Source organism: Narcine bancroftii, chromosome 4 (genome assembly GCF_036971445.1).
Source record: "Narcine bancroftii isolate sNarBan1 chromosome 4, sNarBan1.hap1, whole genome shotgun sequence".
Lineage (NCBI taxonomy): Eukaryota > Metazoa > Chordata > Chondrichthyes > Torpediniformes > Narcinidae > Narcine > Narcine bancroftii.
In genome coordinates, this window is record NC_091472.1 from 88520128 (window position 1) to 88546245 (window position 26118).

Sequence of the window (26118 nt, forward strand, 5' to 3'; positions counted from 1 at the left end):
CTAACCCCTGCCTCGCATAGCAGACATGGTCAACAACATTGCGCAGTATAAGGTGTTCTCCACCGTAGACCTGCAGGCAGCATACCACCAACTGCCCATTAGAAACAACGATCGGATTTACACGGCATTTGACGCAGACGGCAGGCTGTATCAATTTCTGCGACTCCCCTTCGGTATCCCTGTTTCAGAGAGAAATGGACCGAATAGTAGATGAGTTCCAACTGAAAACGGTGTTCCCCAACTTAGACAACGTGACAATCTGTGGCCACACTCAGGAGAATCATGACACGAATTTAAAACGCTTCTTCCAGGCAGTCGAGGAAAGGAACCTAACATTCTTTCTTTCCTTTCTTTGGCTTGGCTTCGCGGACAAAGATTTATGGAGGGGTATGTCCACGTCTGCTGCAGGCTCGTTGGTGACTGACAAGTCTGATGCGGAACAGGCAGGCACGGTTGCAGCGGTTGCAAGGGAAAATTGGTTGATTGGGGTTGGGTGTTGGGTTTTTCCTCCTTTGTCTTTTGTCAGTGAGGTGGGCTCTGCAGTCTTCTTCAAAGGAGGTTGCTGCCTGCCGAACTGTGAGGCGCCAAGATGCACGGTTGGAGGCGATATCAGCCCACTGGCGGTGGTCAATGTGGCAGACACCAAGAGATTTCTTTAAGCAGTCCTTGTACCTCTTCTTTGGTGCACCTCTGTCTCGGTGGAACCTAACATACAACAGGGATAAATGCATCTTTAGCACCAGGAAGTTGCCAGTCCTGGGCTACATAGTGCAGAACGGGGAAATCAGCCCAGACCCAGCCCGTATGCGCCCTCTCCTAGACTCCCAGTGCCACACACGCTGAAAACACTAAAAAGGTGTTTGGGACTGTTTGCTTACTACGCCCAAAGGGTCCCCAACTACGCTGACAGGGCCCGCCCACTTATAAAAGCCTCAGTTTTCCTACTGTGCCCAGCAGCCACCAGAACATTCAGGGACATTAGGGACCATATCGCTAAAGCTACCATGCGGTCCATAGATGAGTCGATCCCGCTTCAATTAGAAACGGATGCATCCGATGTGGCTCTGGCAGCCACCCTAAACCAAGACGGACAACCGGTGGTCTTTTTCTCGCAAACCCTACAGGGGTCAGAGGTAAGACACTCAGCAGTAGAGAAGGAGGCCCTAGCCATTGTGGAAGCAGTAAGGCACTGGCGACATTATCTGACGTTCAAACACTTCACCCTCGTCACGGACCAAAGGTCTGTGGCTTTTATGTTCGATAACCAGAACGGGGGAGAATTAAGAATGACAAAATCCTGCGCTGGTGGATAGAATTGTCTACATTTAACTACAACATTCTATACCGCCCCGGGAGACTCAACGAGCCCCTGGACGCGCTGTCCAGAGGCACTTGTGCCATCTTTAACCACACGTCCCAGAGGCAGAGCTTGCACAATGAGCTGGCCACCTGGGGGTCGCTAGACTGTTTCACTTCATTAAAACCCAAAACCTTCCATTTTCGGTAGAGGAAGAGAGGTCAGTGAACAAGAGCTGCTTCATCTGTGCAATTTTTCTGGCCAGACAAAGGCACCCTGATAAAAGCTACCAAACCTATTGAACGCCTCAGCCTCGATTTTAAAGGCTCGCTCCCATCCAATAATAGAAATGTCTATTTCCTAAACATAATAGATGAATATTCCCGTTTTTCTTCACAATCCCATGTTCTGATGTATCAGCAGCCACTGTTAGAAAATGCCTCCAACCCATCTTCAGCATATTTGGGTACCCGAACTACATACACACAGACAGGGGTGCTGCATTCATGAGCGCAGAAGTACAGCAGTACCTGCATGAGAGAGGGATTGCTACCAGCCACACTACAAGTTATAATCCCAGGAGGAATGGACAAGTCAAAAGGGAAAATGCCACTATCTGGAAAACGGTCCTCTTGACTTTAAAAGCAAAAGACCTGCCTGTTACTAGATGGCAAGAATTGTTGCCAGAACCCCTACACTCTATACATTCTTTGTTGTGTACTGCCACTAACATGACCCCACATGACCATATCTTTTCTTTCACAAAGAAAGCCACAACAGGCACAGTGGTGCCTAAATGGATGATGACACCGGGACCTGTTCTCCTCTGAAAGCACTGCAGACCCCACAAAGCAAACACGCTAGTGGAGCAAGTGGAGTTGAGGCACGGGAACCCTCAGTATGCCTTCGTCACATTCCCAGATGGAAGAGAAGACTCGGTGGTCACCAGGGATCTCGCGCTGGCCGGATGTGTGAACAACGCGGAGGAAACACAGATGTCTACGGATCAACAAGGAGCGCAGCAGCAGTCACTAGAACAGTCGTCCATCGAATCACCCCAGAGGACTATACCACCCACCCGAAAATCAGATCCCTGGCTACGCCCACCGCACAAAATATCACCACCCTAGGCTTGATGGCAGGACCTAATCCCATACAAGAGGATCCTCAAGCAACAGAAGGTCCAGAAGGCAACGGAAGCCACAAAAAATTTTGGACTTATGAACTTACAAACAAGGGAAGGAGGACAGGGGGGGGGGGGGGGAAATAACAATTTTTTAAAGGGGGGGGTGAATGTGGTGATATGTAATTAGGTGTCATTACATACGGCTCCTAGAACGCTTCCACCAGCGTTGTCTCCGCTCCATCCTCAACATCCATTGGAGCGCTTACACCCCTAACGTCGAAGTACTCGAGATGGCAGAGGTCGACAGCATCGAGTCCACGCTGCTGAAGATCCAGCTGCGCTGGATGGGTCACGTCTCCAGAATGGAGGACCATCGCCTTCCCAAGATCGTGTTATATGGCGAGCTCTCCACTGGCCACCGTGACAGAGGTGCACCAAAGAAAAGGTACAAGGACTGCCTAAAGAAATCTCTTGGTGCCTGCCACATTGACCACCGCCAGTGGGCTGATAACGCCTCAAACCGTGCATCTTGGCGCCTCACAGTTTGGCGGGCAGCAACCTCCTTTGAAGAAGACCGCAGTGCCCACCTCACTGACAAAAGGCAAAGGAGGAAAAACCCAACACCCAACCCCAACCAACCAATTTTCCCTTGCAACCGCTGCAATCGTGTCTGCCTGTCCCGCATCGGACTTGTCAGCCACAAACGAGCCTGCAGCTGACGTGGACTTTTTACCCCCTCCATAAATCTTCGTCCGCGAAGCCAAGCCAAAGAAAAAAATTAGGTCACCAGGGGTCATCCGGGTGACCTTGTATAGAAAGCAGTCCAGAGCTACAGTCTAGCCTTCCAGGTTTGTCTTGCAGAGAGACAAGACCTCTTAGTGTACATATTAGTTTATTAAAGATGTCTTATAATACTCGCACTGCTGGTGTGGTTATTGTCAGTACACCACCCAGGCCATGCCCTCTTCACTCTGCTGACTTTACGAAAAAAGGAGGAAAGGGAACTGAAAAGATTCACAAGAATGTTACTGGGACTGGCTGGCTCAAGTTATAAATACCCGTAGAGGCTGGGACTTTTCTCCCTGGAATATTGGAGGCTGGGAGGGGATCTGAAAGAGGTTTATAAAATCATGAGGAGCAGAGTTAAGGTAAAGAGTGAAAGCCTTACCCAGGGTAGGGAAACCCAAAGCTAGAGGGTATAGATTTAAGGTGAAAGGGGAAAGATTTAAAAGGATCCTGAGGGACATATTCTTCAAACACAAGAGTGGTAAGAATTTGGAATTTGTGTGAATAAAAGCAGGGACAATTGCAAGGTTCAAAAGACATTTAGACATGTGAGAGATGGGAAAATTGACCTAAAATTATGAACATGGAAGAAACTAAAGTTCATCAGTAAAATGGCTGTAACCAGTTCAAACAGGATAAGCTTGGGGCTTAGGATGCAGGAAAGCAGAGTCAGCACGATTAACATAAGAATCTTCTAGCCTTTGTGACAAGACCATAGGACTAAGATAAGGAATGGTAAGGTACAATAGAATGTAGGAAGTTGAGGTAGTCTGGATCAGATAAGGGTCTCCTAGCCCTGGACAGAAGTACCAAGTCATACATTTCTAATTAGCCAACCCTAGATAGAATGAGTCAACTCTGCATATTAAGAGACTGTAGCCCAGAGAATCAGGAAGGTGTGAATAAGGACAATGACATGATGGGGCACCCACAGGATACCCCCTGGTCCTTCAAGTGTACTGAAACTGCACGTAGGCAGGAAGAATTACCTATGCCAAACCCATCCAGGGGGCAGAAGAATGTAAGGGGGAGGGCATTCTGATACTGAAATTGACTGTATAAAAGTTGGGTGAGCCCCAGTATGTGTGTGTATTCCCAGGGTAAGGGGAAGCACCCAACTTTGCATTGTTATAGTAATAAATGTTCTTTGTTCTCAATTTTTGTCTCGAGCAATTTCTTTAAAGGTACTTTAATTTCTAACAAATGGGGGCTCGTCCGGGATCACACTCCCTCCACTGACAGAGTACCCCGACGACGAGAGTAGGTGCACCCCGGCTGATTCAGCTGGACTCACGGGCGACGGGTGGCTGGTCAGTGGAAGAAGCGAGTGATATCCGAGAAGAGGCATTGAGAACAAACGGCGGAAGGACGCGCGCTAGAGCAGTACTGCCAGAACTCGGTAAGAGTATTTTACTTGTTCCTAAGCATGGGAATAACGGGCAGTAAAGAAGAGAGTCCTGACACAGGACGTGACCACCAGATAGCTACGTACAGCCCGCTTGGGTTGATGTTATCTGAGTGGGGCACAGGAAAGACCCATGGTAAAGACAAACTGACGATGGTCAGGTATTGTTGTATTGAATGGGTTAAATACCCAGTTAAAGGGAGCTCCGTGTACTGGCCAAAATTCGGATCCGAGGATGAATGGATGTGTAAAGCTTTGAACCTATGGCTCTATCAAAACCAGAAAGACAATGTTGAGAGCAGGGAATATGCAGCCTGCTGGCTCAAGGGATCCATTGAACAGCTGGTTTTGAATGAGAAAGAATCCAGGGATAAGAGAGAGGAGGAACCTTTTGTCCCTGAATCACAGGGTTGGGATGTGTTACATTCCCTCCCTCCACCCTATGTTCCTCCTATGCCAGCTCCTATCTTTCCTTCCCCTCCTATGACCTACCCTTCTGCACCTTCCCCACCTCCCCCACCACTAGAGAAGAGAGAAGAGAGCAGGAGTGGTATGATAACTTGCTCACAAAGCACTCGATTACCACCTCTGTTGGCAGGAGAGAGAGGTAACTTTAATTCAGAACAGCGTGAAACTCTTCAGGAAGAAAGGGCAGAACCCTTTGATTCATTTCCCAGGGAGCAGGAACCCAGACCTAATAAGCTAGAAACCAATTGGATGAGACCACTGTGGGAAGTTCCCATGGGAGAGGGTCTCGGTTTCGTAAATGTGCCCCTGACCAGTACTGAAGTGCGTAACTTTAAGAAAGAACTGACCTCCCTGATAGAAGATCCCCAGGGATGTGCCGAACAGTTAGACCAATTTTTGGGACCATATATATATACAATATGGGGGTCTCGACATAGAATCCCCAGCAGGGGAACAATTGGTACTAACAGGCTTTGTTACCAACTCAGCCCCAGACATTAGGAGAAAATTACAAAAGACAGAAAATTGGCATGAGCAGGGAATAACCCAGCTTCTACAGATCACACAAAAAGCATTTGTCCAGACATCTGAGGATAAGCAGAAAGCAAAGGCTAACATTTTGATGCAAGCAGTTAAAGGAATAGTAGATGAGTAACATGAAAAAAGGCAGGGACTGTGTGCCAGCTCCTGAATGTTGGGAGAAGTGCAGGGAGTGGGAGAGTAGAGACCAGAGATAATTTCATAAATCACGACTTCCCACTTCAGTCACTGACCAATATTGATTAAAATTCATGCTAAAATTTAAATGTCATAAATGATCGTTTTTCAATACTGTAGAATTAGCGAATTTAACTACCAGTTAATTCCAATTTATGAAATAAATTGTATTCAAATGTGATTTTGCACAGGGACTACCTGAGAATAGTGATGTTATAACATTTGCAGGGAGAAATGTTTGCGCAAATAGGGAGAGTTCTACACGTCTTATTTTAAGTGTATGTAAGATAAAGAAAGGATCTGATGTGTAAAGTGGCTGGTTCAGCCAGTTGAAGCAGGAGTGTGCATGTCCCTTTAAGTGCACTGTGGCACTTAGAGGGGGGGGGGATGGGGGGGTGGCTTGGGAGGAGGGAGGGGGGAGGGAGAAAAAGTCACTGTAAATGTGTGGAAAAGAAAAAGTGTATATCATGGCTATTGTGATTTATGGTGTGAAAAATAAAAAATTAAAAAAATAAAAAAAAGTGCACTGTGGCACTTGAAATTGAGGCTTCAGGCTCTTGTCTTGCAGTTAGAGGTATTTCTTCTACACATTCAGCAGTCAAGGTCCGTGAGTTTAAAGATCACCCACCTCTGGAGAATAAAGATACCTCTGGGGATTCCTATGGGGATTCCTATAAGTTTAATCATTCATTTCTCTGGTGCATTTTCCTCTGGAGTGAAATTAATGCCTCAGCACAATTTCTCTGTATTGCCGCTGTTATTTAATTCATGATAACTTTCCCCCATTCATCAGATTTATATTTAAATCCGGTAGTGCGGAAGTTACATTGTAAATAATCACGGAGGTAAACCCTGCGCGACTGGATTCAGCTTAATGGAGAAATAAACCTGCGAACTGGTCTATGGTGGTGTGTGAGTACTGCAATAGGTGGAATATGATTTAAATTGGTGGCATAGTTCAGAACAATTGGGTGCATAAGAATAATAATATCATTAAGAACTCACAGATCTTGTACCGGATGCTATTCAGTACATCTTGACTTAAGGACTGGAGAAATTGGCATGTTAGAATGAGATTGGCATGGTACCAATATTTCTTGATTCAATAATGACTCCACAAGCTCCAGGATTCATGCAGCTAAACTTTAAGTGCAATATTATAGAAACTAGCCGGTACTTAAATGATTGTGTGTGCAATCAACATTGGAAAAATATGAAAGGTAATACAGGTGCTCTCCTACTTATGATTTTACGATGACACAATAGCATGACTGTCATTTACTTTCATATAATGTGTTAAAGGTCATCACAAGCATCGTTGATTTTTCCAATAAACTTTGATAATTCCTCTAAGGTGAATTTTTTGTAGCCTCGTTGGTTAATCACATTTTCGGAAAGCTTACAGGGACTGTTGGGAGAGAGCAAGGTAGTGGGATCAGTATGAGGACTGATACAGTGCTGTCAATGTTAGACAAGGTACGTCTCCAATTAAGATTTTTTTTCAACTTATGCTGGGTCTGCTGGAACGCAACCCTATCGTAAATTGAGGAGCACCTGTGATGTTCTTCTATCTAAAGCCAGCTTTAGATAAACTCTTATCATTCTGACAAATCCAGGTCCAAATCTAATTTTCCTCCAGCCTTTGAGCAAGCACTTCCACTGCTGCATCTTACTGATCACCTCCTCACCAATGAATCAGAAGACCATGGTGTATGGCACTCACTGCACAAGCAGTCTGAAAATGTATACAAGCCTGTTCAACTTCATTTTACAAAATCAGCAATCGGTTCCAGGCTCCCCAATGCTCTCTGTGGAGAGAAAATTGCCAGATTTTTACCCTTTTAATGCCCTTGGTTATGTTACATGGATGTAAGGGGGTTGGAGGGTTATGGGCAGGGAGTAGGTAGGTGGTGTGAGAGATGGGAAAATTGATCTAAAATTATGAACATGGAAGAAACTAAAGTTCATCAGTAAAATGGCTGTAACCAGTTCAAACAGGATAAGCTTGGGGCTTAGGATGCAGGAAAGCAGAGTCAGCACGATTAACATAAGAATCTTCTAGTCTTTGTGACAAGACCATAGGACTAAGATAAGGAATGGTAAGGTACAATAGAATGTAGGAAGTTGAGGTAGTCTGGATCAGATAAGGGTCTCCTAGCCCTGGACAGAAGTACCAAGTCATACATTTCTAATTAGCTAACCATACACAGATTTATACATATGAAATTAGCCAACCCTAGATAGAATGAGTCAACTCTGCATATCAAGAGACTGTAGCCCTGAGAATCAGGAAGGTGTGAATAAGGACAATAACATGAAGGGACACCGACAGGATACCCCCCCTGGTCCTCCAAGTATTCTGAAATTGCACGTAGGCAGGCAGGATTGCCTAATGCCAAACCTCTCCAGCAGGAGGCAGAAGAATGTAAGGGGGAGGTTATTCCTACACTGAAATCAACTGTATAACAGTTGGGTGAGCCCCAGTGTCTGTGTGTATTCCCAGGGTAAGGGGAAGCACCCAACTTTGCATTGTTATAGTAATAAATGTTCTTTGTTCTCAATTTTTGTCTCGAGCAATTTCTTTAAAGGCACTTTAATTCCTAACAAATGGGGGCTCGTCCGGGATCACACTCCCTCCACTGACAGAGTACCCCGACGACGAGAGTAGGTGCACCCCGGCTGATTCAGCTGGACTCACGGGCGACGGGTGGCTGGTCAGTGGAAGAAGCGAGTGATATCCGAGAAGAGGCATTGAGAACAAACGGCGGAAGGACGCGCGCTAGAGCAGTACTGCTAGAACTCGGTAAGAGTATTTTACTTGTTCCTAAGCATGGGAATAGCGGGCAGTAAAGATGAGAGTCCTGACACAGGACGTGACCACCAGATAGCTACGTACAGCCCGCTTGGGTTGATGTTATCTGAGTGGGGCACAGGAAAGACCCGCGGTAAAGACAAACTGACCATGGTCAGGTATTGTTGTAATGAATGGGTTAAATACCCGGTTAAAGGGAGCTCCGTGTACTGGCCAAAATTCGGATCCGAGGATGAATGGATGTGTAAAGCTTTGAACCTATGGCTCTATCAAAACCAGAAAGACAATGTTGAGAGCAGGGAATATGCAGCCTGCTGGCTCAAGGGATCCATTGAACAGCTGGTTTTGAATGAGAAAGAATCCAGGGATGAGAGAGAGGAGGAACCTCTTGTCCCTGAATCACAGGGTTGGGATGTGTTACATTCCCTCCCTCCACCCTATGTTCCTCCTATGCCAGCTCCAATCTTTCCTTCCCCTCCTATGACCTACCCTTCTGCACCTTCCCCACCTCCCCCACCACTAGAGAAGAGAGAAGAGAGCAGGAGTGGTATGATAACTTGCTCACAAAGCACTCGATTACCACCTCTGTTGGCAGGAGAGAGAGGTAACTTTAATTCAGAACAGCATGAGACTCTTCAGGAAGAAAGGGCAGAACCCTTTGATTCATTTCCCAGGGAGCAGGAACCCAGACCTAATAAGCCAGAAACCAATTGGATGAGACCACTGCGGGAAGTTCCCATGGGAGAGGGTCTCGGTTTCGTAAATGTGCCCCTGACCAGTACTGAAGTGTGTAACTTTAAGAAAGAACTGACCTCCCTGATAGAAGATCCCCAGGGATGTGCTGAACAGTTAGACCAATTTTTGGGACCATATATATATACAATATGGGGGTCTCGACATAGAATCCCCAGCAGGGGAACAATTGGTACTAACAGGTTTTGTTACCAACTCAGCCCCAGACATTAAGAGAAAATTACAAAAGACAGAAAATTGGCATGAGCAGGGAATAACCCAGCTTCTACAGATCACACAAAAAGCATTTGTCCAGACATCTGAGGATAAGCAGAAAGCAAAGGCTAACATTTTGATGCAAGCAGTTAAAGGAATAGTAGATGAGTAACATGAAAAAAAAGGCAGGGACTGTGTGCCAGTTCCTGAATGTTGGGAGAAGTGCAGGGAGTGGGAGAGTAGAGACCAGAGATAATTTCATAAATCACGACTTCCCACTTCAGTCACTGACCAATATTGATTAAAATTCATGCTAAAAATTAAATGTCATAAATGATCGTTTTTCAATACTGTAGAATTAGCGAATTTAACTACCAGTTAATTCCAATTTATGAAATAAATTGTATTTAAATGTGATTTTGCACAGGGAGTACCTGAGAGTTGAGTGATGTTATAACATTTGCAGGGAGAAATGTTTGCGCAAATAGGGTGAGTTCTATACATCTTAACTTTAAGTGTATGTGAGATTAAGAAAGGATCTGATGTGTAAAGTGGCTGGATCAGCCAGTTGAAGGGGGAGTGTGCATGTCCCTTTAAGTGCACTGTGGCACTTGAAATTGAGGCTTCAGGCTCTTGTCTTGCAGTTAGAGGTATGGAGCCCTATCAACACATTTAATACATTTCTTCTACACATTCAGCAGTCAAGGTCCGTGAGTTTAAAGATCACCCACCTCTGGAGAATAAAGATACCTCTGGGGATTCCTATGGGGATTCCTATAAGTTTAATCATTCATTTCTCTGGTGCATTTTCCTCTGGAGTGAAATTAATGCCTCAGCACAATTTCTCTGTATTGCCGCTGTTATTTAATTCATGATAACTTTCCCCATTCATCAGGTTTATATTTAAATCCGGTAGTGCAGAAGTTACATTGTAAATAATCACGGAGGTAAACCCTGCGCGACTGGATTCAGCTTAATGGAGAAATAAACCTGCGAACTGGTCTATGGTGCTGTGTGAGTATTGCAATAGGTGGAATATGATTTAAATTGGTGGCATAGTTCAGAACAATTGGGTGCATAAGAATAATAATATCATTAAGAACTCACAGATCTTGTACCGGATGCTATTCAGTACATCTTGACTTAAGGACTGGAGAAATTGGCATGTTAGAATGAGATTGGCATGGCACCAATATTTCTTGATTCAATTATGACTCCACAAGCTCCAGGATTCATGCAGCAGAACTTTTAAGTGGAATATAATAGAAACTAGCCTGTACTTAAATTATTGTGTGTGCAATCTTCATAAGAACATCTTTTAACTTTTTTTGGTGCCTGTTTTACAGACTGTTTTAAATAAGGCCAGCTCCTGTGAGCTGTGGCACAAGGCATTTTACTTAAGGCAGAACTAAAGGTTGAATATGTTTCAAGTTCTCTTGCAGGGGCTCTTGTGCTGCAATGTCTGTTATGTACTCACTCTAACAAATTGGAGGGTTGTGCCCCATACAGACAAGCAGCTCCAACTGCATTTTAATAAGGTCTAACATATTCAAAACCCATGCAAATATGGTTTGTGTTTCATTTTACAATTTTTACACTAATGTTAGAAATTAAAGTACCTTTAAAGAAATTGCTCGAGACAAAAATTGAGAACAAAGAACATTTATTACTACAACAATGCAAAGTTGGGTGCTTCCCCTTACCCTGGGAATACACACATACACTGGGGCTCACCCAACTTTTATACAGTTGATTTCAGTGTAGGAATACCCTCCCCCTTACATTCTTCTGCCTCCTGCTGGAGAGGTTTGGCATTAGGCAATCCTGCCTGCCTACGTGCAATTTCAGTATACTTGGAGAACCAGGGGGGGGGTATCCTGTCGGTGTCCCTTCATGTCATTGTCCTTATTCACACCTTCCTGATTCTTGGGGCTACAGTCTCTTGATATGCAGAGTTGACTCATTCTATCTAGGGTTGGCTAATTTCATATGTATAAATCTGTGTATGGTTAGCTAATTAGAAATGTACGACTTGGTACTTCTGTCCAGGGCTAGGAGACCCTTATCTGATCCAGACTACCTCAACTTCCTACATTCTATTGTACCTTACCATTCCTTATCTTAGTCCTATGGTCTTGTCACAAAGACTAGAAGATTCTTATGTTAATCGTGCTGACTCTGCTTTCCTGCATCCTAAGCCCCAAGCTTATCCTGTTTGAACTGGTTACAGCCATTTTACTGATGAACTTTAGTTTCTTCCATGTTCATAATTTTAGATCAATTTTCCCATCTCTCACAATCCTCACTTTTCTTTTAGATCAGTAATACTGATCTTTCACCATGATCAGTGTTACTGATTGATCTTTGGTTACTAGTGTCAGTGTGACTGATCCCCCCCCCCCCACTTTCCTCACTTTTCTTTTAGATCAGTAACACTGATTTTTCAAGTGTAAGGTGTAGTTTTACCCAGCTGGTCAATAACCGAATTGTAATGTCTGTGTAAAGTCTTTAGGTAGGGGAGCACCATGAAGGTCAGGGGAGTGAGTCCAGCTGCTTATTAGGGTTTGGAGTATCAGGCTCCAGTTCTCAGTAAAGAGTCTAGTCCATCCCATACGTTGAAATATTGAATCAGTGTCTTTGAAGCACACGACCTTTGTAAGTGTTGTCCCGACGAAGTCTCTGAGAAGCGCTGCCTTCAGCAGCGACCGAGTAGCAGTCTATGAGAAGCGCTGCCTTCAGCAGCGAACGAGTAGCAGTCTATGAGAAGCGCTGCCTTCAGCAGCGAACGAGTAGCAGTAGTCAGGCGGTTCCGTTTGATTGTGGCTCGTATCTGATGTCCTCTTCAGCCCCGAACCCTAGGGCCACCGATCTCCGAAGGCTGTTTGGAGCCTGATATTAAAGTGTCAAGCAGCTCACGTTGTTGGAAACTGGTGCTCCCCTTCACGGGGTGATGAAAAGAGACCAAGCTGGGGGGGGATTGTTTCTTGTGATTTAACTGTGTGTTGCAGCTTGTCTGCTAACATTAGCATATGTATCATTGAACTTGTGAGTTGCAGCCTGTCTGTGTACATTAGCATATGTATTAACTCTCTCTCTCTGTTACATGTACAATCCTGACTACCATTCTGTCTGTCTTTGTCCCACCATGTCCTTTGTGCTATCGCTTCAAAACTCCTGTCTTTAAAACCTGTGTAGGCTAAGATACAAATTAGATGTACTCCACTAAAGCTGTTCAGTTCCCCTGGTCCGTATTGGAATCCCTTGTTAACCCATATCCCACTATGACTATACATTAAATCTATGCCCTGTCTACATTCTAAAGGAGCACAATTGTAACCTCTGCTGCCCCTATTCCAGGGGGACTTAAAACATTAACGAACAATATTCCAAAAAATGAGTAAAACAACAATGAAAGTAAAACCCATTGAAAGCAGCAATAAAATATAACAATAACTGAATAAACACGATAAATGTAAAGCTCATTGAAAACAGCAATAAAATACACAAAACTGAATAAACCATTAAAAAAACGAATAAAATTGTAACATTATGGCACTTTGTCATTAATTCTTTGAATGTGGGTCCAGCCTTTCTCTCTTGTTCTTACTGCGGTGTCTGTAATTAAAAGTACACAGAAGGGACCATCCCAGGCAGGTTTTAGTTGATCCTCTTGCCATGCTTTTACATATAACCAATCACTAGATTTTAATAAAATGAATAACAATCTGACTTTCCTTTGTGTTAGTGTAAAAATTGTAAAATGAAACACAAACCATATTTGCATGGGTTTTGAATATGTTAGACCTTATTAAAATGCAGTTGGAGCTGCTTGTCTGTATGGGGCACAACCCTCCAATTTGTTAGAGTGAGTACATAACAGACATTGCAGCACAAGAGCCCCTGGAAGAGAACTTGAAACATATTCAACCTTTAGTTCTGCCTTAAGTAAAATGCCTTGTGCCACAGCTCACAGGAGCTGGCCTTATTTAAAACAGTCTGTAAAACAGGCACCAAAAAAAGTTAAAAGATGTTCTTATGAAGATTGCACACACAATAATTTAAGTACAGGCTAGTTTCTATTATATTCCACTTAAAAGTTCTGCTGCATGAATCCTGGAGCTTGTGGAGTCATTATTGAATCAAGAAATATTGGTACCATGCCAATCTCATTCTAACATGCCAATTTCTCCAGTCCTTAAGTCAAGATGTACTGAATAGCATCTGGTACAAGATCTGTGAGTTCTTAATGATATTATTATTCTTATGCGCCCAATTGTTCTGAACGATGCCACCAATTTAAATCATATTCCACCTATTGCAGTACTCACACACCACCATAGACCAGTTCGCAGGTTTATTTCTCCATTAAGCTGAATCCACTCGCGCAGGGTTTACCTCCGTGATCATTTACAATGTAACTTCCGCACTACCGGATTTAAATATAAACCTGATGAATGGGGGAAAGTTATCATGAATTAAATAACAGCGGCAATACAGAGAAATTGTGCTGAGGCATTAATTTCACTCCGGAGGAAAATGCACCAGAGAAATGAATGATTAAACTTATAGGAATCCCCATAGGAATCCCCAGAGGTATCTTTATTCTCCAGAGGTGGGTGATCTTTAAACTCACGGACCTTGACTGCTGAATGTGTAGAAGAAATGTATTAAATGTGTTGATAGGGCTCCATACCTCTAACTGCAAGACAAGAGCCTGAAGCCTCAATTTCAAGTGCCACAGTGCACTTAAAGGGACATGCACACTCCCCCTTCAACTGGCTGATCCAGCCACTTTACACATCAGATCCTTTCTTTATCTCACATACACTTAAAGTTAAGATGTATAGAACTCACCCTATTTGCGCAAACATTTCTCCCTGCAAATGTTATAACATCACTCAACTCTCAGGTACTCCCTGTGCAAAATCACATTTAAATACAATTTATTTCATAAATTGGAATTAACTGGTAGTTAAATTCGCTAATTCTACAGTATTGAAAAACGATCATTTATGACATTTAAATTTTAGCATGAATTTTAATCAATATTGGTCAGTGACTGAAGTGGGAAGTCGTGATTTATGAAATTATCTCTGGTCTCTACTCTCCCACTCCCTGCACTTCTCCCAACATTCAGGAGCTGGCACACAGTCCCTGCCTTTTCCATGTTACTCATCTACTATTACTTTAACTGCTTGCATCAAAATGTTAGCCTTTGCTTTCTGCTTATCCTCAGATGTCTGGACAAATGCTTTTTGTGTGATCTGTAGAAGCTGGGTTATTCCCTGCTCATGCCAATTTTCTGTCTTTTGTAATTTTCTCCTAATATCTGGGGCTGAGTTGGTAACAAAACCTGTTAGTACCAATTGTTCCCCTGCTGGGGATTCTATGTCGAGACCCCCATATTGTATATATATTTGGTCCCAAAAATTGGTCTAACTGTTCGGCACATCCCTGGGGATCTTCCATCAGGGAGGTCAGTTCTTTCTTAAAGTTATACATTTCAGTACTGGTCAGGGGCACATTTACGAAACCGAGACCCTCTCCCATGGGAACTTCCCGCAGTGGTCTCATCCAATTGGTTTCTGGCTTATTAGGTCTGGGTTCCTGCTCCCTGGGAAATGAATCAAAGGGTTCTGCCCTTTCTTCCTGAAGATTCTCACGCTGTTCTGAATTAAAGTTACCTCTCTCTCCTGCCAACAGAGGTGGTAATCGAGTGCTTTGTGAGCAAGTTATCATACCACTCCTGCTCTCTTCTCTCTTCTCTAGTGGTGGGGGAGGTGGGGAAGGTGCAGAAGGGTAGGTCATAGGAGGGGAAGGAAAGATAGGAGCCGGCATAGGAGGAACATAGGGTGGAGGGAGGGAATGTAACACATCCCAACCCTGTGATTCAGGGACAAGAGGTTCCTCCTCTCTCTTATCCCTGGATTCTTTCTCATTCAAAACCAGCTGTTCAATGGATCCCTTGAGCCAGCAGGCTGCATATTCCCTGCTCTCAACATTGTCTGGCTGGTTTTGATAGAGCCATAAGTTCAAAGCTTCACACATCCATTCACCCTCGGATCCGAATTTTGGCCAGTACACGGAGCTCCCTTTAACCGGGTATCTCACCCATTCATTACAACAATACCTGACCGTCGTCAGTTTGTCTTTACCGCGGGTCTTTCCTGTGCCCCACTCAGATAACATCATCCCAAGCGGGCTGTACGTAGCTATCTGGTGGTCACGTCCTGTGTCAGGACTCTCATCTCTACTGCCCGCTATTCCCATACTTAGGAACAAGTAAAATACTCTTACCGAGTTCTGGCAGTACTGCTCTAGCGCGCGTCCTTCCGCCGTTTGTTCTCAATGCCTCTTCTCGGATATCACTCGCTTCTTCCACTGACCAGCCACCCGTCGCCCGTGAGTCCAGCTGAATCAGCCGGGGTGCACCTACTCTCGTCGTCGGAGTACTCTGTCAGTGGAGGGAGTGTGATCCCGGACGAGCCCCCATTTGTTAGAAATTAAAGTACCTTTAAAGAAATTGCTCGAGACAAAAATTGAGAACAAAGAACATTTATTACTACAACAATGCAAAGTTGGGTGCTTCCCCTTACCCTGGGAATACACACATACACTGGGGCTCACCCAACTTTTATACAGTTGATTTCAGTGTAGGAATACCCTCCCCCTTACATTCTTCTGCCTCCTGCTGGAGAGGTTTGGCATTAGGCAATCCTGCCTGCCTACGTGCAATTTCAGTATACTTGGAGAACCAGGGGGGGGTATCCTGTCGGTGTCCCTTCATGTCATTGTCCTTATTCACACCTTCCTGATTCTCGGGGCTACAGTCTCTTGATATGCAGAGTTGACTCATTCTATCTAGGGTTGGCTAATTTCATATGTATAAATCTGTGTATGGTTAGCTAATTAGAAATGTATGACTTGGTACTTCTGTCCAGGGCTAGGAGACCCTTATCTGATCCAGACTACCTCAACTTCCTACATTCTATTGTACCTTACCATTCCTTATCTTAGTCCTATGGTCTTGTCACAAAGACTAGAAGATTCTTATGTTAATCGTGCTGACTCTGCTTTCCTGCATCCTAAGCCCCAAGCTTATCCTGTTTGAACTGGTTACAGCCATTTTACTGATGAACTTTAGTTTCTTCCATGTTCATAATTTTAGATCAATTTTCCCATCTCTCACACTAACACAAAGGAAAGTCAGATTGTTATTCATTTTATTAAAACCTGGCGATTGGGTTTATGTAAAAGCATGGCAAGAGGATCAACTAAAACCTGCCTGGGATGGTCCCTTCTGTGTACTTTTAATTACAGACACCGCAGTAAGAACAAGAGAGAAAGGCTGGACCCACATTCAAAGAATTAAACCAGCTTCTGAACCACAACATCACGACACACAGATTCAAACCTCAACCTGGCGTGCAGTTCCTCATCCATCAGACCTGAAACTTACACTGCGCCGTGACAAAGTGCCGTAATTTAACATTTTTTTTCGTTTCTTTAATGGTTTATTCAGTTATTGTTGTATTTTATTGCTGTTTTCAATGAACTTTACATTTATTGTGGTTTATTCAGTTATTGTTGTATTTTATTGCTGTTTTCAATGAGCTTTATATTTTTTGTGGTTTATTCAGTTATTGTTGTATTTTATTGCTGTTTTCAATGAGCTTTACATTTATTGTTGTTTATTCAGTTATTGTTATATTTTATTGCTGCTTTCAATGGGTTTTACTTTCATTGTTGTTTTACTCATTTTTTGGAATATTGTTCGTAAATGTTTTAAGTCCCCCTGGAATAGGGGAAGCAGAGGTTACAATTGTGCTCCTTTAGAATGTAGACAGGGCATAGATTTAATGTATAGTCATAGTGGGATATGGGTTAACAAGGGATTCCAATACGGACCAGGGGAACTGAACAGCTTTAGTGGAGTACATCTAATTTGTATCTTAGCCTACACAGGTATTAAAGACAGGAGTTTTGAAGCGATAGCACAAAGGACATGGTGGGACAAAGACAGACAGAATGGTAGTCAGGATTGTACATGTAACAGAGAGAGAGAGAGTTAATACATATGCTAATGTACACAGACAAGCTGCAACACACAGTTAAATCACAAGAAACAATCCCCCCCCAGCTTGGTCTCTTTTCATCACCCCGTGAAGGGGAGCACCAGTTTCCAACAACGTGAGCTGCTTGACACTTTAATATCAGGCTCCAAACAGCCTTCGGAGATCGGTGGCCCTAGGGTTCGGGGCTGAAGAGGACATCAGATACTAGCCACAATTCAACGGAACCGCCTGACTACTGCTACTCGTTCGCTGCTGAAGGTAGCGTTTCTCACAGACTTCGTCAGGACAATGCTTACAAAAGTCGGGTGGTTAAAAGACACTGCTTCAATGTTTCAACGTGAATCTGCCCATGCCCATGTTCAGACGTGGCAACTTCGGACTGATGTGGGATGGACTAGACTCTTTACTGAGAACTGGAGCCTGATACTCACAACCCTAATAAGCAGCTGGACTCGCTACTCTGACCTTCATGGTGCTCCCCTACCTAAAGACTTTACACAGGTGTTACAATTCGGTTATTGACCAGCTGGGTAAAACTACACCTTACAATTGAAAGATCAGTATTACTGATCTAAAAGAAAAGTGAGGAAGGGGGGGGGGGGGGATCAGTCACACTGACACTAGTAACCAAAGATCAGTAACACTGATCATGGTGAAAGATCAGTATTACTGATCTAAAAGAAAAGTGAGGATTGTGAGAGATGGGAAAATTGATCTAAAATTATGAACATGGAAGAAACTAAAGTTCATCAGTAAAATGGCTGCAACCAGTTCAAACAGGATAAGCTTGGGGCTTAGGATGCAGGAAAGCAGAGTCAGCACGATTAACATAAGAATCTTCTAGTCTTTGTGACAAGACCATAGGACTAAGATAAGGAATGGTAAGGTACAATAGAATGTAGGAAGTTGAGGTAGTCTGGATCAGATAAGGGTCTCCTAGCCCTGGACAGAAGTACCAAGTCGTACATTTCTAATTAGCTAACCATACACAGATTTATACATATGAAATTAGCCAACCCTAGATAGAATGAGTCAACTCTGCATATCAAGAGACTGTAGCCCCAAGAATCAGGAAGGTGTGAATAAGGACAATGACATGAAGGGACACCGACAGGATACCCCCCCCTGGTTCTCCAAGTATACTGAAATTGCACGTAGGCAGGCAGGATTGCCTAATGCCAAACCTCTCCAGCAGGAGGCAGAAGAATGTAAGGGGGAGGGTATTCCTACACTGAAATCAACTGTATAAAAGTTGGGTGAGCCCCAGTGTCTGTGTGTATTCCCAGGGTAAGGGGAAGCACCCAACTTTGCATTGTTGTAGTAATAAATGTTCTTTGTTCTCAATTTTTGTCTCGAGCAATTTCTTTAAAGGCACTTTAATTCCTAACAGTGGAACTAGTTGGAGTTTCATGTAAATCGGTGCGGACTAGAAGGGCCAATATGGCCTGTTTCCGTACTGTTATTGCTATATGGTTATTATATGGAATATGGTTGTGAGCTGTGGCACAAGGCATTTTACTTAAGGCAGAACTAAAGGTTGAATATGTTTCAAGTTCTCTTGCAGAGGCTCTTGTGCTACAATGTCTGTTATGTACTCTAACAAATTGGAGGGTTGTGCCCCATACAGACAAGCAGCTCCAACTGCATTTTAATAAGGTCTAACATATTCAAAACCCATGCAAATATGGTTTGTGTTTCATTTTACAATTTTTACACTAACACAAAGGAAAGTCAGATTGTTATTCATTTTATTAAAATCTAGTGATTGGTTATATGTAAAAGCATGGCAAGAGGATCAACTAAAACCTGCCTGGGATGGTCCCTTCTGTGTACTTTTAATTACAGACACCGCAGTAAGAACAAGAGAGAAAGGCTGGACCCACATTCAAAGAATTAAACCAGCTTCTGAACCACAACATCACGACACACAGATTCAAACCTCAACCTGGCGTGCAGTTCCTCATCCATCAGACCTGAAACTTACACTGCGCCGTGACAAAGTGCCGTAATGTTACAATTTTATTCATTTTTTTAATGGTTTATTCAGTTTTGTGTATTTTATTGCTGTTTTCAATGAGCTTTACATTTATCGTGGTTTATTCAGTTTTTGTGTATTTTATTGCTGTTTTCAATGAGCTTTACATTTATTGTGGTTTATTCAGTTATTGTTGTATTTTATTGCTGTTTTCAATGAGCTTTACATTTATCGTGGTTTATTCAGTTATTGTTGTATTTTATTGCTGTTTTCAATGAGCTTTACATTTATGGTGGTTTATTCAGTTATTGTTTTTTTTGCTGCTTTCAATGGGTTTTACTTTCATTGTTGTTTACTCATTTTTTGGAATATTGTTCGTTAATGTTTTAAGTCCCCCTGGAATAGGGGCAGCAGAGGTTACAATTGTGCTCCTTTAGAATGTAGACAGGGCATAGATTTAATGTATAGTCATAGTGGAATATGGGTTAACAAGGGATTCCAATACGGACCAGGGGAACTGAACAGCTTTAGTGGAGTACATTTAATTTGTATCTTAGCCTACACAGGTATTAAAGACAGGAGTTTTGAAGCGATAGCACAAAGGACATGGTGGGACAAAGACAGACAGAATGGTAGTCAGGATTGTACATGTAGCAGAGAGAGAGAGTTAATACATATGCTAATGTACACAGACAGGCTGCAACTCACAAGTTCAATGATACATATGCTAATGTTAGCAGACAAGCTGCAACACACAGTTAAATCACAAGAAACAATCCCCCCCCAGCTTGGTCACTTTTCATCACCCCGTGAAGGGGAGCACCAGTTACCAACAACATGAGCTGCTTGACACTTTAATATCAGGCTCCACACAGCCTTCGGAGATCGGTGGCCCTAGGGTTCGGGGCTGAAGAGGACATCAGATACTAGCCACAATTCAACGGAACCGCCTGACGACTGCTACTCGTTCGCTGCTGAAGGCAGCGCTTCTCACAGACTTCGTCAGGACAACGCTTACAAAAGTCGGGTGGTTAAAAGACACTGCTTCAATGTTTCAACGTGAATCTGCCCATGCCCATGTTCAGACGTGGCAACTTCGGACTGATGTGGGATGGACTAGACTCTTTACTGAGAACTGGAGCCTGATACTCACAACCCTAATAAGCAGCTGGACTCGCTACTCTGACCTTCATGGTGCTCCCCTACCTAAAGACTTTACACAGGTGTTACAATTCAGTTATTGACCAGCTGGGTAAAACTACACCTTACACTTGAAAGATCAGTATTACTGATCTAAAAGAAAAGTGAGGAGGGGGGGGGGGGATCAGTCACACTGACACTAGTAACCAAAGATCAGTAACACTGATCATGGTGAAAGATCAGTATTACTGATCTAAAAGAAAAGTGAGGATTGTGAGAGATGGGAAAATTGACCTAAAATTATGAACATGGAAGAAACTGTGAGAGATGGGAAAATTGACCTAAAATTATGAACATGGAAGAAACTAAAGTTCATCAGTAAAATGGCTGTAACCAGTTCAAACAGGATAAGCTTGGGGCTTAGGATGCAGGAAAGCAGAGTCAGCACGATTAACATAAGAATCTTCTAGTCTTTGTGACAAGACCATAGGACTAAGATAAGGAATGGTAAGGTACAATAGAATGTAGGAAGTTGAGGTAGTCTGGATCAGATAAGGGTCTCCTAGCCCTGGACAGAAGTACCAAGTCATACATTTCTAATTAGCTAACCATACACAGATTTATACATATGAAATTAGCCAACCCTAGATAGAATGAGTCAACTCTGCATATCAAGAGACTGTAGCCCTGAGAATCAGGAAGGTGTGAATAAGGACAATGACATGAAGGGACACCGACAGGATACCCCCCCTGGTTCTCCAAGTATACTCAAATTGCACGTAGGCAGGCAGGATTGCCTAATGCCAAACCTTTCCAGCAGGAGGCAGAAGAATGTAAGGGGGAGGGTATTCCTACACTGAAATCAACTGTATAAAAGTTGGGTGAGCCCCAGTGTCTGTGTGTATTCCCAGGGTAAGGGGAAGCACCCAACTTTGCATTGTTGTAGTAATAAATGTTCTTTGTTCTCAATTTTTGTCTCGAGCAATTTCTTTAAAGGTACTTTAATTCCTAACAAATGGGGGCTCGTCCGGGATCACACTCCCTCCACTGACAGAGTGCCCCGACGACGAGAGTAGGTGCACCCCGGCTGATTCAGCTGGACTCACGGGCGACGGGTGGCTGGTCAGTGGAAGAAGCGAGTGATATCCGAGAAGAGGCATTGAGAACAAACGGCGGAAGGACGCGCGCTAGAGCAGTACTGCCAGAACTCGGTAAGAGTATTTTACTTGTTCCTAAGTATGGGAATAGCGGGCAGTAGAGATGAGAGTCCTGACACAGGACGTGACCACCAGATAGCTACGTACAGCCCGCTTGGGATGATGTTATCTGAGTGGGGCACAGGAAAGACCCGCGGTAAAGACAGACTAGCGGGCAGTAGAGATGAGAGTCCTGACACAGGACGTGACCACCAGATAGCTACGTACAGCCCGCTTGGGATGATGTTATCTGAGTGGGGCACAGGAAAGACCCGCGGTAAAGACAAACTGACGACGGTCAGGTATTGTTGTAATGAATGGGTGGGATACCCGGTTAAAGGGAGCTCCGTGTACTGGCCAAAATTCGGATCCGAGGATGAATGGATGTGTGAAGCTTTGAACTTATGGCTCTATCAAAACCAGCCAGACAATGTTGAGAGCAGGGAATATGCAGCCTGCTGGCTCAGGGGATCCATTGAACAGCTGGTTTTGAATGAGAAAGAATTCAGGAATAAGAGAGAGGAGGAACCTCTTGTCCCTGAACCACAGGGTTGGGATGTGTTACATTCCCTCCCTCCACCTTATGTTCCTCCTATGCCGGCTCCTATCTTTCCTTCCCCTCCTATGACCTACCCTTCTGCACCTTCCCCACCTCCCCCACCACTAGAGAAGAGAGAAGAGAGCAGGAGTGGTATGATAACTTGCTCACAAAGCACTCGATTACCACCTCTGTTGGCAGGAGAGAGAGGTAACTTTAATTCAGAACAGCGTGAGACTCTTCAGGAAGAAAGGGCAGAACCCTTTGATTCATTTCCCAGGGAGCAGGAACCCAGACCTAATAAGCTAGAAACCAATTGGATGAGACCACTGTGGGAAGTTCCCATGAGAGAGGGTCTCGGTTTCGTAAATGTGCCCCTGACCAGTACTGAAGTGTGTAACTTTAAGAAAGAGCTGACCTCCCTGATAGAAGATCCCCAGGGATGTGCCGAACAGTTAGACCAATTTTTGGGACCAAATATATATACAATATGGGGGTCTCGACATAGAATCCCCAGCAGGGGAACAATTGGTACTAACAGGTTTTGTTACCAACTCAGCCCCAGACATTAAGAGAAAATTACAAAAGACAGAAAATTGGCATGAGCAGGGAATAACCCAGCTTCTACAGATCACACAAAAAGCATTTGTCCAGCCATCTGAGGATAAGCAGAAAGCAAAGGCTAACATTTTGATGCAAGCAGTTAAAGTAATAGTAGATGAGTAACATGGAAAAGGCAGGGACTGTGTGCCAGCTCCTGAATGTTGGGAGAAGTGCAGGGAGTGGGAGAGTAGAGACCAGAGATAATTTCATAAATCACGACTTCCCACTTCAGTCACTGACCAATATTGATTAAAATTCATGCTAAAAATTAAATGTCATAAATGATCGTTTTTCAATACTGTAGAATTAGCGAATTTAACTACCAATTAATTCCAATTTATGAAATAAATTGTATTTAAATGTGATTTTGCACAGGGAGTACCTGAGAGTTGAGTGATGTTATAACATTTGCAGGGAGAAATGTTTGCGCAAATAGGGTGAGTTCTATACATCTTAACTTTAAGTGTATGTGAGATAAAGAAAGGATCTGATGTGTAAAGTGGCTGGATCAGCCAGTTGAAGGGGGAGTGTGCATGTCCCTTTAAGTGCACTGTGGCACTTGAAATTGAGGCTTCAGGCTCTTGTCTTGCAGTTAGAGGTATGGAGCCCTATCAACACATTTAATACATTTCTTCTACACATTCAGCAGTCAAGGTCCGTGCGTTTAAAGATCACCCACCTCTGGAGAATAAAGATACCTCTGGGGATTCCTATAAGTTTAATCATTCATTTCTCTGGTGCATTTTCCTCTGGAGTGAAATTAATGCCTCAGCACAATTTCTCTGTATTGCCGCTGTTATTTAATTCATGATAACTTTCCCCCATTCATCAGGTTTATATTTAAATCCGGTAGTGCGGAAGTTACATTGTAAATAATCACGGAGGTAAACCCTGCGCAACTGGATTCAGCTTAATGGAGAAATAGACCTGCGAACTGGTCTATGGTGCTGTGTGAGTACTGCAATAGGTGAAATATGATTTAAATTGGTGGCATAGTTCAGAACAATTGGGTGCATAAGAATAATAATATCATTAAGAACTCACAGATCTTGTACCAGATGCTATTCAGTACATCTTGACTTAAGGACTGGAGAAATTGGCATGTTAGAATGAGATTGGCATGGTACCAATATTTCTTGAAACTAGCCTGTACTTAAATTATTGTGTGTGCAATCTTCATAAGAACATCTTTTAACTTTTTTTGGTGCCTGTTTTACAGACTGTTTTAAATAAGGCCAGCTCCTGTGAGCTGTGGCACAAGGCATTTTACTTAAGGCAGAACTAAAGGTTGAATATGTTTCAAGTTCTCTTGCAGGGGCTCTTGTGCTGCAATGTCTGTTATGTACTCACTCTAACAAATTGGAGGGTTGTGCCCCATACAGACAAGCAGCTCCAACTGCATTCAAAACCCATGCAAATATGGTTTGTGTTTCATTTTACAATTTTTACACTAACACAAAGGAAAGTCAGATTGTTATTCATTTTATTAAAATCTAGTGATTGGTTATATGTAAAAGCATGGCAAGAGGATCAACTAAAACCTGCCTGGGATGGTCCCTTCTGTGTACTTTTAATTACAGACACCGCAGTAAGAACAAGAGAGAAAGGCTGGACCCACATTCAAAGAATTAATGACAAAGTGCCATAATGTTACAATTTTATTCGTTTTTTTAATGGTTTATTCAGTTTTGTGTATTTTATTGCTGTTTTCAATGAGCTTTACATTTATCGTGGTTTATTCAGTTTTGTGTATTTTATTGCTGTTTTCAATGAGCTTTACATTTATCGTGGTTTATTCAGTTTTGTGTATTTTATTGCTGTTTTCAATGAGCTTTACATTTATCGTGGTTTATTCAGTTTTGTGTATTTTATTGCAGTTTTCAATGAGCTTTACATTTATTGTGTTTTATTCAGTTCTTATTGTATTTTATTGCAGTTTTCAATGAGCTTTACATTTATTGTGTTTTATTCAGTTCTTATTGTATTTTATTGCAGTTTTCAATGAGCTTTACATTTATTGTGCTTTATTCAGTTCTTATTGCATTTTAATGCTGTTTTTAATGAGCTTTACATGTATTGTTCATTGTTGTTTACTAATTTCTTTGGAATATTGTTCGTTAATGTTTTAAGCCCCCCTGGAATAGGGGCAGCAGAGGTTACAATTGTGCTCCTTTAGAATGTAGACAGGGCATAGATTTAATGTATAGTCATAATGGGATATAAGGGATCCCAATACGGACCAGGGGAATTAAACAGCTTTAGTGGAGTACATCTAATTTGTATCTTAGCCTACACAGGTATTAAAGACAGGAGTTTTGAAGCGATAGCACAAAGGACATGGTGGGACAAAGACAGACAGAATGGTAGTCAGGATTGTACATGTAACAGAGAGAGAGAGAGTTAATACATATGCTAATGTACACAGACAGGCTGCAACTCACAAGTTCAATGATACATATGCTAATGTTAGCAGACAAGCTGCAACACACAGTTAAATCACAAGAAACAATCCCCCCCCAGCTTGGTCTCTTTTCATCACCCCGTGAAGGGGAGCACCAGTTTCCAACAACGTGAGCTGCTTGACACTTTAATATCAGGCTCCAAACAGCCTTCGGAGATCGGTGGCCCTAGGGTTCGGGGCTGAAGAGGACATCAGATACTAGCCACAATTCAACGGAACCGCCTGACTACTCGTTCGCTGCTGAAGGCAGCGTTTCTCAGAGACTGCTACTTGTTCGCTGCTGAAGGCAGCGTCTCTCACAGACTTCGTCAGGACAATGCTTACAAAAGTCGGGTGGTTAAAAGACACTGCTTCAATGTTTCAACGTGAATCTGCCCATGCCCATGTTCAGACGTGGCAACTTCGGACTGATGTGGGATGGACTAGACTCTTTACTGAGAACTGGAGCCTGATACTCACAACCCTAATAAGCAGCTGGACTCGCTACTCTGACCTTCATGGTGCTCCCCTACCTAAAGACTTTACACAGACATTACAATTCGGTTATTGACCAGCTGGGAAAAAAACTACA

The 26118-nt window shown here is 43.1% G+C and overlaps 1 protein-coding gene and 1 long non-coding RNA gene across 2 annotated transcripts in view; one reads left to right on the forward strand and one right to left on the reverse strand.

The window, feature by feature from the left end:
- Positions 1-17061, forward strand: part of LOC138760789 (endogenous retrovirus group PABLB member 1 Env polyprotein-like) — a 155375-nt gene extending 138314 nt beyond the window's left edge. Inside the window, exon 3 of the transcript XR_011355874.1 lies at positions 16880-17061. The gene's annotated coding sequence lies outside the window, so the exon portion shown is untranslated. The remainder of the gene's footprint in view (positions 1-16879) is intronic.
- LOC138760791 (uncharacterized) overlaps positions 1-26118 on the reverse strand; it is an 82788-nt gene that overhangs the window by 54682 nt on the left and 1988 nt on the right. The window lies entirely within an intron of this gene.